The sequence below is a fragment of the Sarcophilus harrisii genome, chromosome 3 (genome assembly GCF_902635505.1).
Source record: "Sarcophilus harrisii chromosome 3, mSarHar1.11, whole genome shotgun sequence".
Taxonomy (NCBI): domain Eukaryota; kingdom Metazoa; phylum Chordata; class Mammalia; order Dasyuromorphia; family Dasyuridae; genus Sarcophilus; species Sarcophilus harrisii.
Genome location: NC_045428.1, coordinates 81423856 through 81436268, shown reverse-complemented (window position 1 = coordinate 81436268; position 12413 = coordinate 81423856).

Below are 12413 nucleotides of genomic sequence, written 5' to 3'. Positions count from 1 at the left end.
TTTCACTAATGGCTTATTGCCATAATTTTTTAAAAGCTTATTTTTTCTAATTACCAAGCATTTTTTGTTCCATCTGCCTCGCAAATCCCTTACCCCCAGGAGAAATGGGGGTGGAGAAGATACAACAGTCCAAATTAGTGCCAATAATAAATCCTGTGAAGTGGTCACATTTATATTCCCACTATTTGAAGTTATAATTATGTAAGATTGTTGGTTCTAGTTCATTGGAAATAGCAATGTAAATTTAAATAATGCAACCACTTCACTAGAGTTCCATTATAATATGGACCTGGCTAACAAAACCTTCATGACAAGTATAGTCAAGCAGGAAGATTCACCATATCAAAAAAGTCTCGCTCTGAAAAAGTATAATCTCAGTCATCAGGTAAGACATCATTTTTGTTGGCCTTCACTTCTTAGATTTTTTTAGTTTATATTTATAACATGTGTATAGACTGTTCTGTTGTGTAATTTTGTAAAACATCTTCCAAGCTCTCTAAAACTCATTTATAGCATGAGTATTCCATTATATTCATCTAACAATAGACTACCTTCTAGTTCTTTACTGCTATAAAAAAAGAGCTTCAATAAATATTTTTTGTATAAAGAATCTTTTATTTGAATTCTTTAGAGGAAAGACCTAGTCATAAAATCACTGGGTCAAAGGATAATGGATGGTTTTAGTGAAATGTTTTGGTGCTAGTAACAGTTCAGGGTAATGAACTACCCACTAAATAGCCATATTACTTTGCCTGTCATTTTTCATTTTCCTTTTTTATCAACTTTACCAATCTAATGGCTGTAAGTTGGAACCTCAGTTACATTAATTTATGCTTTAAAAATGTTTTGGAGCATTTTTTAAGGGCTTGACTTTTAGAATCTTTGAACTTAAATCATATCTTTTGACCATATGCCAGTTGAGGAATGGCATGTAAATTTAAATCGGTTCCTTCTATCTTGGAAGTGAGAAGTTTTTATAAGCATTTTTTTTCTTAGTTAACTATTTCCAGTCTACTTTTAATGGTATAGTGTTTGGGCAAAGGCAGATTTTCCATTTTATCTTCTGTGATTCTTGTTTCCACTCAGTTATATTTAAGTAGCATCCCCCTTTGCAGGGCCACTAAAAGTTGCAGGACTAAAAGCTCAGATGCTCCTGACTTCCAAATTTGTGGACAAACTTTCACAGAGAAGTAGCTTTGTCAAAGGATGTTAGGGATATGTGGGACTACCTACCATGTAGGAGAGGAGGTGGGGGAAAGGAGGGGAAAAATTGGAACAGAAGTTTTTGCAAGGGTCTGTTGAAAAATTGCCCATGCATATGTTTTGTATATAAAAAGCTATTGATTACGAGTCAAAGCTGTGAGGACAGGTACAGAGTGAAAGAGATGGAGGGTGGCAGACCAAACCAGACCGGAGGCAATAGGCATCTCGGACTTTGGGGCTGGTTCCTGTTGCTCCTTATCAGGAGTTAGTCCATGGAAACTGCCATCAATTTTCCTGGTCTCTTGTCCAGTTACTTCCCATTTTTCTTACATCTTAAGCTAATTTTTTTTTTTTTTTACAGTGGATTATGCATGCATGGTGTAATAGCTCAAGGGTATAAATGGATCTTTTTACTTTCTAAAGTAAGTTCCCATTATTATATCAGCTCAAAGTCTTCCCTTCAAGTAATTAGTCCTCCTGGAGGCTATAGCCTTAAGGATATCAGTCATCCAGAGAGGGACCAAAGGAGGGTGGCCTGGATGGTCACCATGAGATATGCAAATTAAAGGATATTTTTCACCTGAAGAAAAAAAATACTCAGACAGGTGTCTTTGAAAGGTGAGCATCAGATGAGAAGTGACATATTTTAATAGTAACTTTATTTTTCAAAATACATGAAATTAACAAGCACATTTGTTTTTCTTGTCAAGAAAAACAATCATAATTAAAACAGCCAACTTCTTAGCAATTAACTAAAAAATATTTTAGTTTTGGGGAGACTGAATTTTTAGGTGGAATGATTAAAACTAGAGGTTTTTAAATACTAATTTTGATTAGCCAGTTAAAACAATCTGACTGATAAACTACACAACAAATTTAAAGGAAACATGAATTATATTAAGGGCTTGTGGAGGAAAACTATTTATTTTCTGTGCTGGTCTTTGAGAGCTTCATTTGATTCCATCTGTTTCAGTGTCCCCCATGATAAGTAAGGACTTGCCCACTGTCTTTCTCATGAATCTCTAATCTCTCCATCTCTACTATTGCTTTTCAATGTACAAAAATATTTAGGTCTCTAGTCTTTAAAAATCTTCCCTTGATTCTGCAATCTCCTCAAATGATTTTGTCTTTCTCTCTTCCATCACTGCCTTCCAGGAAAAAGGCTGCTATCTACTCCATTGCCTTCACATGCATTTGTTCAATGCAGTGTTTCCGCAAGGGTCTCAGCCTGCTCTGTAGCATGGCCCTGCCAGGAGTTGTTCTGGTGTAAGCCTGCTTTCCAGGGACACATTTGAGCTTGTTCAGAAGTGGAAGGACGACAGGGTCAGTTCTACATAGGAGGTTAAGTCTGGAAGCTGTGGAGGGTGAAAGGAAGCTCCTAGTTAGTGACTGCATCAGTCCAAGCAAGGGAGGCCTGTGCCAGCATGGGAATTTGGGAAAAGGGAAGAGAGGTGGAGGTGAAAGTCCTAGGGCTTGGTATGGGGCCAGGAAGGAAAAACTTAATGATAACTTATTTATATGTAGTAATTAGGCCAATCAGACTGGTGTGTACTATGTTAAAGGAACAGCTGGAGGGCAAAATGGATAGAGCCTCCTTTTCCTTGTATGTAAAATGGGGGTGAATTTAAAAAAAGATAATATAATGGGAACTGATACATTAGAGTTTTTTTTCCCAAATCTTATGACACTATATCAATTGTAACTATTATTATCCCCTCATGTTATATATGTAGCTGGGTGCTACAGTGGACAAAAAGCTCTGAACTGGGTTATCAGGAAGGCCTAAGGTGGAACCCAGCCTCAGATACTTCCCAGGTGTGTGACCCTTGGCGAGTCATGAAAGCAGAAAATAGCCTTCTCACAGGGTTATTGAGGCTCAAACAGTGGCTGGCCTGGAGTTGGGATAAATGCTAATGGTGATGATCGAAGTCACTGCAGTTGTTCAGTAACAGGCAATTTAGTCAAGCAAGCAGCCTTTGACTTAGATCGCATTATTAGTTATCTATCTCAATTTGATCAAAAACAATGATAAAACCACCTTTCAGGTGTTGGAAACAGTAGGCGTCCATCACATGGGTACAGAGTAAGTGCTTACTAAAGGCTCATAAATTGATTGTATATCTAAACAATTGTTCATGAATGCAGAAGGATTATTGTGCCCAAAGGAATTACAAAAATGAAGATTTCCGAGGATCATGAAAGAACATATTACTAGATGGAAAATGCGGTAAACCAAAAATACTACAGGCATAATGACTACCAGTGTAAACAAAGCAATAAAAAGTATAATTGAATATTACTGACCAAGGCCTAGAGAAGACTTAAGAAAATAGACCTCTTAATTTGAGAGGTGAAGACCATGATTATGCAATATTGCATTCCTTGTCTGTGCTGGTTGGTATTGTTAAACTAACAAAGGAGGGATTTGTGACATAAAAGCAAGAAGCATCACTTTTTCCACAATCTTTTTATTCACTGTTTAATGTACAGTTCTCTCCTGTTCCCCAATGTAATATATATAAAATTGTTCATTTTTATTTGGTAAGTTTAGAATTTTTAAAAAGGAAATTAAAGAATGACTCTTGGTCTTCTAGGTATATCGATTATATTTTTTCTTAGGTGTCAGACTTTCAGAGATGCTTGATGAAGATTTCTACTCAATAGATTCCCTTACTCTAGCTGCATTGATTTTGTTTATGCCATGTATCTCACAGATTCCACCAAATCATAGTTCTATTCATCTCTTCTTTCCTAGAAGTCCTTGAAATGTACTGTTCTGGGGCAAATAGCATGACCTGGGACAGATTACCTTTCCATTTTGATATACTTTATATATGAATTATATCTTCTTCCTCCCTCCTACACTTCCTGTAAAATAAAAAACGTCCTGAGGACAAACTATTTAATTTTCATCTTTATATCCCCAGAGGTTTGCTTGTAGTAAATGCTTACTAAATGTCTGTTGAATTAAATTAAATCTTATTCACTTATGTCTCTGTGGAGACAACTTCCCAATTCTTTACTCTGGTCTCTTATACAGAATTTTATGTACTTTCATTTGGATACCCAGTCAACACTACTAATTCAACATATCCAAAACCAAAATAATCACCTTTACTCTGAAACAACCTTCCCTCTCTATTTGATCCCATCTAGTCAGTTGCCAGTTAGAGCTGATATTTTTATTTTACCAAATTAAAATCTATCATTTATTCTGTAATATGTTTTTAATAAAGAAAATTTTAACAAAATTTTATTGGAGCCAGATTGTGGAGGATCTTAAATGCCAGATTTAAGAGTTTGTATTTTATCATAGCAGCAATAGAGAATGATCAAAGGTTTTAAGCAGGAGAACATACAGTAGGTTAATTTGAATGCCAAGAATATTCAATCACATGTTGCTTAGCAAACCAAAGGGGGGGAAAAAAAAGCAGAAGCTTTAGATAGCCGTCAAGAAGCACTGGCATCAATAATTGGGGGAAAATACACCTATTTGGAATAGGGGAATGTATGTTATATCCCTCTGATGTTACAAGGTGTTAGTCCCTAAATTTAAATAACCTTCCCCTGCTTAGATTAAAATTTTATATAAAATTGATTTGACAAAATTGGGAGCCACCTTCATATTATCATTGTTTTAGAAAACATGGCTAGTTTAGAAATTAGCCAAATAAAATTCTATCCATTATCTAAGCAGCAATTAATTATATTCCCATTTCTAAATGACTAATATTAAGACTTCAATGGTCTTGGCAAAGAAAAAGAGTTTTCTAATAGGAGTGTGCTACTTAGCTCAAGTCAAAAGTATCCGTTGGTATTCTCACTGGGGAAAAAAAATGGAATTATGTAGAAAACAATGAGAAAAATGGTCTGGATTTTATTATAAAATATTATAGATTTGGTTGCTCTTTGGGCATAATTTCCAAATTGCTCTCCAGAATTTTTGGATCAGTTCACAACTCCACATCCATTTTTCCCACATCCTCTCCAACATTTATCACTTTCCTTTTCTGTAATGTTAGCCAAACTGTTGGGTATGAAATGGTATCTTAAAGAGTTGTTTTTTAAGAAATTAAAATTTTTTAATTGTTTTTATTTTTATGAAACAACTAAGTATTAAGCAAATTTGGGAGATGCCCCTTTTCACAGCTAAATTATGAGTAGAAAGAATCTTATAATTTCAACTGAAAATGAAAATTTGAGTAAGTTGTTAAACCTTGGCTTTCTTCTAATCCCTGAAAAGATATAGAGAGCACTAAAAAGCATATATAATCTCACTGCCATCTACCATGGAGGAGATTCTTTGGGCCTACCACTGATTATTGACAGTGTGCCTGGTGTTCTAGAGAAAAGGACTCCCTGGTCTGTACTGATTTCAGAACATCTTGTGGCAAGTAACCAACAGTTTTTTTAAATAATAACTTTTTATTTTCAAAATACATGCAAAGATAGTTTTCAACATTCACCCTTGCAAAACCTTGTTTTCTAAATTTTTCTCCCTTCCTTCCCCTCCACCTTCTCCCTTAGATAGAAAATAATCCAATATATGCAACCAACAGTTTTGGAAGTGGTTCTGTGGAGCTCACTGCCAATGCCAGGTGGAAATTTGGTAAAACTGAAAAGGGAATGTTGTCAAAAATAGGATTTGACTTGTGCATCCCATATCCTAGTCAAACCAGCTTCCTGGCTGTTCGGGGCTCACAACATTCCAGCTCTTACCCCCATATTTTTGCAGTTTGTTCCCTAAGCTTGGAAGTCACTCCCTCCTTACCAGTGCATCTTTGGATGCTTGAGACCTTCACAAAGTCTTTCCTAATCCCACTGTTCTTGAGGCTTCCTCCAAATTACTTTTTTATTTTCTTTGTAAATATTTTGTATTTATTGATCTGTCCATTTTGTTTCTCTCACATTAGAATATAAGCTTTTTGAGGGTGGAAATCATCTTATTTTTGCTATTTTTCCCAGGACCCAGCACACTAGATGTCTGAATGAGTTGCTTACTCTTTACCAAGTGCTAGTTCTACAAAATAGAAAAACTTAGACACTCTGCCCTCTAATTAGATATTAAAGAAAGTTCAGCCAACTGAAGGGCAGCTAGAAAGGCCCCAAAGTCCAAGGGTCCTGCCGGAGGTAGCAAGGTCCACAGACTGCTTAAATTAAGATACCTGAAGGGCATAGATGTAGGGAGGGAGATGGTAAAGCCTGGGGGTATTCCGTCTCACCAGAAGGAATAGAGTGGTGACTCTCATCTCATTCAAGCTGAATAAGTCCCCAGCAACCACAGAGTTATGGGACTCAGGGCCAGAACAGAGGGAAAAAGGGAAGGGAAGGATGGGGGGGGGGGGGGGGGGGTGCTCCCTGTAAGGGTAAGGTGGGTTCTTAATAGGTGCTTAATAAGTTTGGATGCTTAAGTGAATGAAATTATAAAAATACTACTTTAAAAACAACCTTATTCTAATGATTTGTTTTCCTAATTAAGCAATCTCTTAGTCTATGTCAGAAAACATGGCCTTCAGAGCTGGGAGACAGACTATTCTTATTTGTTCAGCTGCGAGTGCATGGCTGTAAAACTAGACAAAGAGAAGAATCCATATAAAAATTATAATCAGTGATTATTCAACCAAGGTGTTGCAACGTTTGAGAAATATATCTGAAAATGAAGCAAGATGTAAGGGTAGGATCAAATACTTCCAAAATCTGGTGTGCTTGTCAGTACTAGTGGGAAGGGAAGACGAACAGAATTCAGACATATTCCAAAGACTTTAATAGGATTCTGTGGCTCTCCATTCTTTTAGATCAGAGAATCTCGAGTTTCTTGACTCATGACCCAACTTCCATTGTGCTGCTACAGGTTACCAGGTTAAAAAAATTATTTCCTTGCTGTTCAATCTAGTAATCTCTTATTAAGCCCCTGCTAGGTATAAAACATTATATCTGAGCTGGAGAAGAGCTCTTCTAAATTAAATTCTGCTGCTACAGGTTACCATATTAAAAAATAATTTATTTTGTAATCTCTTATTAAGCACCTGCTATGTACAAGATACTATATCTGGGATGGAGAAATCCAACTACCCCCAATTTATATTCTATTGGAGGGCAACAGCATGTTATAAGAAATAATATTAGAGGAATAGTTTTTTCCCTTTTTTAAAATTAAAGGTTTTTTTATTTTTAAAAGATATGCATAGTTTTCAACATTCACCCTTGTAAAACTTTGTGTTCTAAATTTTTTCTCCCTTCCTTCCTCCTACTCCCCTCCCCTAGACCACAAGTAATCTAATATATGTTAAATATGTGCAATTCTTCCATACTTATTTCCACAGTTATCATGATGCACAAGAAAAATCAGATCAAAAAGGAAATAAATGAGAAAGAAAACACAATGCAAGCAAACAACAAAAAGAGTGAAAATGCCATGTTGTGATCCATACTTAGTCCCCAGTCCTCTCTCTGGGTGCAGATGACTCTCTTCATCACAAGATCATTGGAACTGGCCTGAATCACTAGAAGAATAAATAATTACACAATATGCAAAAAGTAAAAATATAGTTACGGGGGGAAGAGCTAAAAAAAACCCAACAACTGGGAGGGTCAAGTAGACCTGGGGTAGGTCAATTTATTTTTGTTTGATACTGTAGATCTAGAAGAGTCTGGGGCTGGAGGATTGAGAGTGATACATACATATGAGCTATTTCAATTAAATTTTCTAATTTAAGAAGACTTAAGCCCTGACTGCTTTTGTGCTACTAACAATCTAGCATTAAATTTTAAAATGTCTGAGATTCTATATCCTCATGGTTAGAATCCCATCAGCATTTACAGAGAGACATGAAGACCCCAAATGACTGAGGAAGATATAAGTCATATAAGTCCAACTTCTGAGAATAATAAAAGAATAATAAAGAATAAAGAAATAATAATAAATAATAAGGAAAAAAACGGAACAGTTCATAGGAAGATATAACAGCTTGACTCATCAGAAAATGCCATGAAGAACAGAATTTCCTAACTGAAAATATGTGAATTTACTTAAAATAATCTTTAAAAGTGTCCATCATACCTTCCTCTCCTAGTGTGCTGTACCCTAGGCAGCTGCCTACTCTGTTTACCCTAATTTTGGCCCTGACCCTGGTCCTGACCCAGGTAAAAAGCCTCACGTTAATGGGGCTGACAGAAAAGCATTGAACCCTATTGGGCAGCAAATACATTCCCTGAGACTGATGGTGAAGTTCATGTTTTTGACATTTGATCCGTCCACAGGGTGAATGTCACTGACCCCAGGATGATTGGGTCAGAGCACTCACATAGGTCTGTGTCCTGGAGGCTGTTGGAGCATGAATGATAATAGAACTTAGATAAAATAGGCGGGAAGGCTTTAGGTAAATCTGGGTAATCTGGGGGAGAAAGCCAAGGAAAAGCCTTTTCCTGTTTTAGAGGCAAGCAAAAGAATTAGGAATTTAGTCCTTCCCACTTGCTAGTTTTGGTATTTCCTTAACTCCCACCCATATTTTTTCTCTAATAGACTCATAGGTATTTATTGGAAAGGCGCATAGAGGAAAAAGAATACTGATATCTCCGCTTTTATGAAGAAAATTCTCTCCAAACCTTCAATATAGCAAGAATAAAATACATCTCTGACTGCATAAGTGCAGGTTCCACTCCTACCTATATAGATTATAGTCCTGCTTTGTAGACAGCATTTGAGAATTATTCTGGCTAAAAAAGTTCTCTGGCAACCAGGGACTTTCTGAACTTAGTTGAGCTGTTTAGTCCTTGTGCTCAGGGTAACCTCCATACCAAGAGAAATAGGGAATTGAAGCTGGGTTCCAATGGAAATTGGACCTTAGATACAATATAAACATAAGTTACACAACTGCATGGCTTAGTAGCTAGCTGCTTTAAGAGTTAGAAACACCTGAGTGAGCGTAAGACATCACAGCGGCCTCCCATTTCCTCTGTTTGGCTCCCTATTTCTTTCATTTGGCTCTATTTTTCACAACCTTTTTTTCCTCCCAATTTTCTGTTTCTTGAACAAGATGCTCCATCTTCTGACTCCATTATTATCATTATAATAAATATTATTTCCTAACTCTGACTTCTAATCATACTGCCCTCAGAAACTGCAGTTATCAAAATGTGAAAGTACAGAAATTTCCTTAAGGTCAAGACTTCTTTCCTTTCAAAGACCACCCTCCCTTTAATCCAAGAGTATTTCAGTTTGCTTCTACCTCCTGCCATCCCTCAGTTCTAATGCTAACTGCTGCTCCTTAGTTTATTTTATTTTTTCATACTTGCAGCTGTCAATTAACATTCATATCCATATTTTCACCCTTAGCTTCTCAATCTCTGCTTCTGTCTCCCCACCTGCCTCCTTTCCTTCCTTAACTTTTCTATTAGTTTCCCATTGCTTCCACAAATCCTAACTCCTTTTGTAATGCTGAAGAAACTGAGCAAGACAGAGATTAGAGACCAATTCAATAATTTATTAAATGGAGAGAAATACTGGGACCAATGGATCCATGTTGATCCCAGGACTAGACGAGAGACTATCATCTCAAAGAGTCCAGCCCCGAGTATTGGGGCAGCGAGCTTTTTATGGAATAACAAGAACAATGGCATAATGGAGGTACTAGGTGGGGATAACCTAATAGAGAAAGGTTACTGATATTCTAATGACATCTAAAATGGATAAACCTTTATCTTGTCAAACATTAAGGAATGTCTATAAAACCTTTATCTCAAACATTAAGAGGGAACGATTATAACCTAAGGCAGAATAACGAAATAGGACAATTGGAGAAACTGGGGTCACCCCATTAAAAGCATAACACTTTCACCCTCCTTCTCTTACCCTCATTCAAAATTCCTTCAGAATTAATTTTGCAAAGAAAATGGTAAACCAAACAAATGAGCAAAATCACTTTTTAAAAGTTAATGCTGGAGAGATGCCATTTGTATAGTGGCTAGAGAGCTGGCCCTTGGGTAATTCAGTATTGAGTTTAACTCTAGCCTTTTCCACATGCTAGTTATGTGACCCTAAGCAAATTATTTAACCTCTCATTTCCTTCAAGAAAAACTTTTATTTTTTAATTAGTATTTTGTTTTTCCAAATAAAATCTTTGGATATTTTTCAACAATCACCTTTGCAAAATCTTGTGTTCCGAATTTTTCTCTCTCTCTCTTTCCTTCCCCTCTTCCCCAAGACAGCAAGCAATCTGAATAGATTAAACAAGTCCAAGCAACTCTTTAGGACTGTAAGTTACAAATGAGTTATTGGTGAAAAAAGTTTCTGCACTGGAAGTTCTCCCTACTAATGATATTATCAGTATGTAATTAAAAAAATTAAACACATCAAATATCTTAATATATATCAGGTTCTGAAGGTGAAATAACCTTCCCCCTCCCTGTTTTGTAAACTTTTGAGGGCTAAAGTATAATTTTTCCAGTTAGCTTTTTGAGGTAATGTATATAATTACTAAATATAAACACAAATGGAAACTGAGAATGTGGAGACTATTTGTTCTTCATCCCACAGATTCTTAATTGGCCCACAGTCACTATTCTTTGAATCCTCAAAATGAATCAAGGCCCCTTTTGATCTCATCCCCATTTTGTAGCTGAAACATTAGAAGCCCAGAAAGATTACGAGTCTGGTGACATATGGAATTACTCCCCTCTAACATATTTACAAGGCTTACCTTTGGAAAGTACTACATTGGGAAACAGTGGAAATATAATGAATGTGTAAATGAGAAAGACCTGATTTGAACTGTGATTTGTGCCTAACACAATGTGAAAGGAAGAAGGAATAGAAATCAAGGCTGTACTGTTGATTCTCCGCTTGTCTTAGATATGTTATTCTCTTTCCATTGTCTCCCTTTAGTTCTGTCTTTCATCAGTCCCAGGAATTAGGTTTCCTGTTCCCAAATCTCAGATGTTTTCCCACCCTGTGAAACCTTGGGACTGGCTAGCTAGTGCTTTGCTGGGAATGTATTCTGGAGGAAATCCTTTCTTTAACTGCCAGGAATTTAAGGCTTCAACCTGGAGAAAAAGATTTGGCACCCTCCCAAGTAGCAGCCTTCTTCCTCTGCTTTTCAGCTGTCTGCAAAAGTCTGGCTGGGGCCCAAGTGGAGAACCATAGATTCATGAAGCTGGAAGGAACCCTAAAGGCTCCTCCAGTGTCTACTCTATTTCTTCTTCCTCTGTTTGGGCAGGAACACTTTTAAACTACACTGAAGAGATAAGCGTCTATTCTTTATTAATCAACCTTTACTATCACAAGGTTTGTCAGTAATTCATTCCAATGTTTAAAAAAAAAGTCCAACAGATACACAAAAACAACCCATCAGGAAAAGGAACAATCTTTTGCTCTAATCTAAAATCTTATGCTATGATTTAAGCCTATTTTTGATTCTTTCCTCAGGGAAGATGGAGAATCCTTTTGTAAGTCAATCATCAGCTTCAGGAGAAAAGGTCTTCATATTCAAACAAATGTCAAACATTTATTAAGAACCAAATATGCACCAGGAACTGTGTTAGGTGACTAGAAAACAAAAGGCAAAAAGAAAACAGTTCCCACCCTCAAAGAGCTTGCATTTTATTAAGAAGACAACATATTCGTGAAAAAACACATAAAATATAGACAAGATAAATACATGGTTCATTTTTTAAATTAAATTTTCTTTTTTTCCTGTGAACAAAAAAATCCATTTTCTCTCATTCTCCCTATGATTAAAAAAAAAGAAAAACAAAAGAAAAACAAAATCTTTATAACAAATATGCATAATTAAGCAAAACAAATGCTATTATTAGCTATGTCCAAAAATATATATATCTCATTTGTCATCTTGAGTTTATCACTTCTCAGTCAAGAGGTGAGTAGCAAATTTTATATCATGATTGGTCATTGCTTTGATCTGAATTATTTGGTTTTAAAGTATATGTTTAAGGAGAGGTCTTACAGCTGAGGGAATCAAGAAAAGTCTTATCTTAAATATGTGTATACATATATATATATATATTGGATTTAACATATATTTTAACATATTTAACATGTATTGGACTACTTGCCATCTAGGGAAGGGGATGGAGGGAAGGAGGGGAAAGTTTGGACAGAAGGTTTTGCAAGGGTCAATGATGAAAAATTACCCATGCATATGTTTTATAAATAAAAAGCTTTAATTAAAAAAAAAAAGTCTTATCTTAAAAGT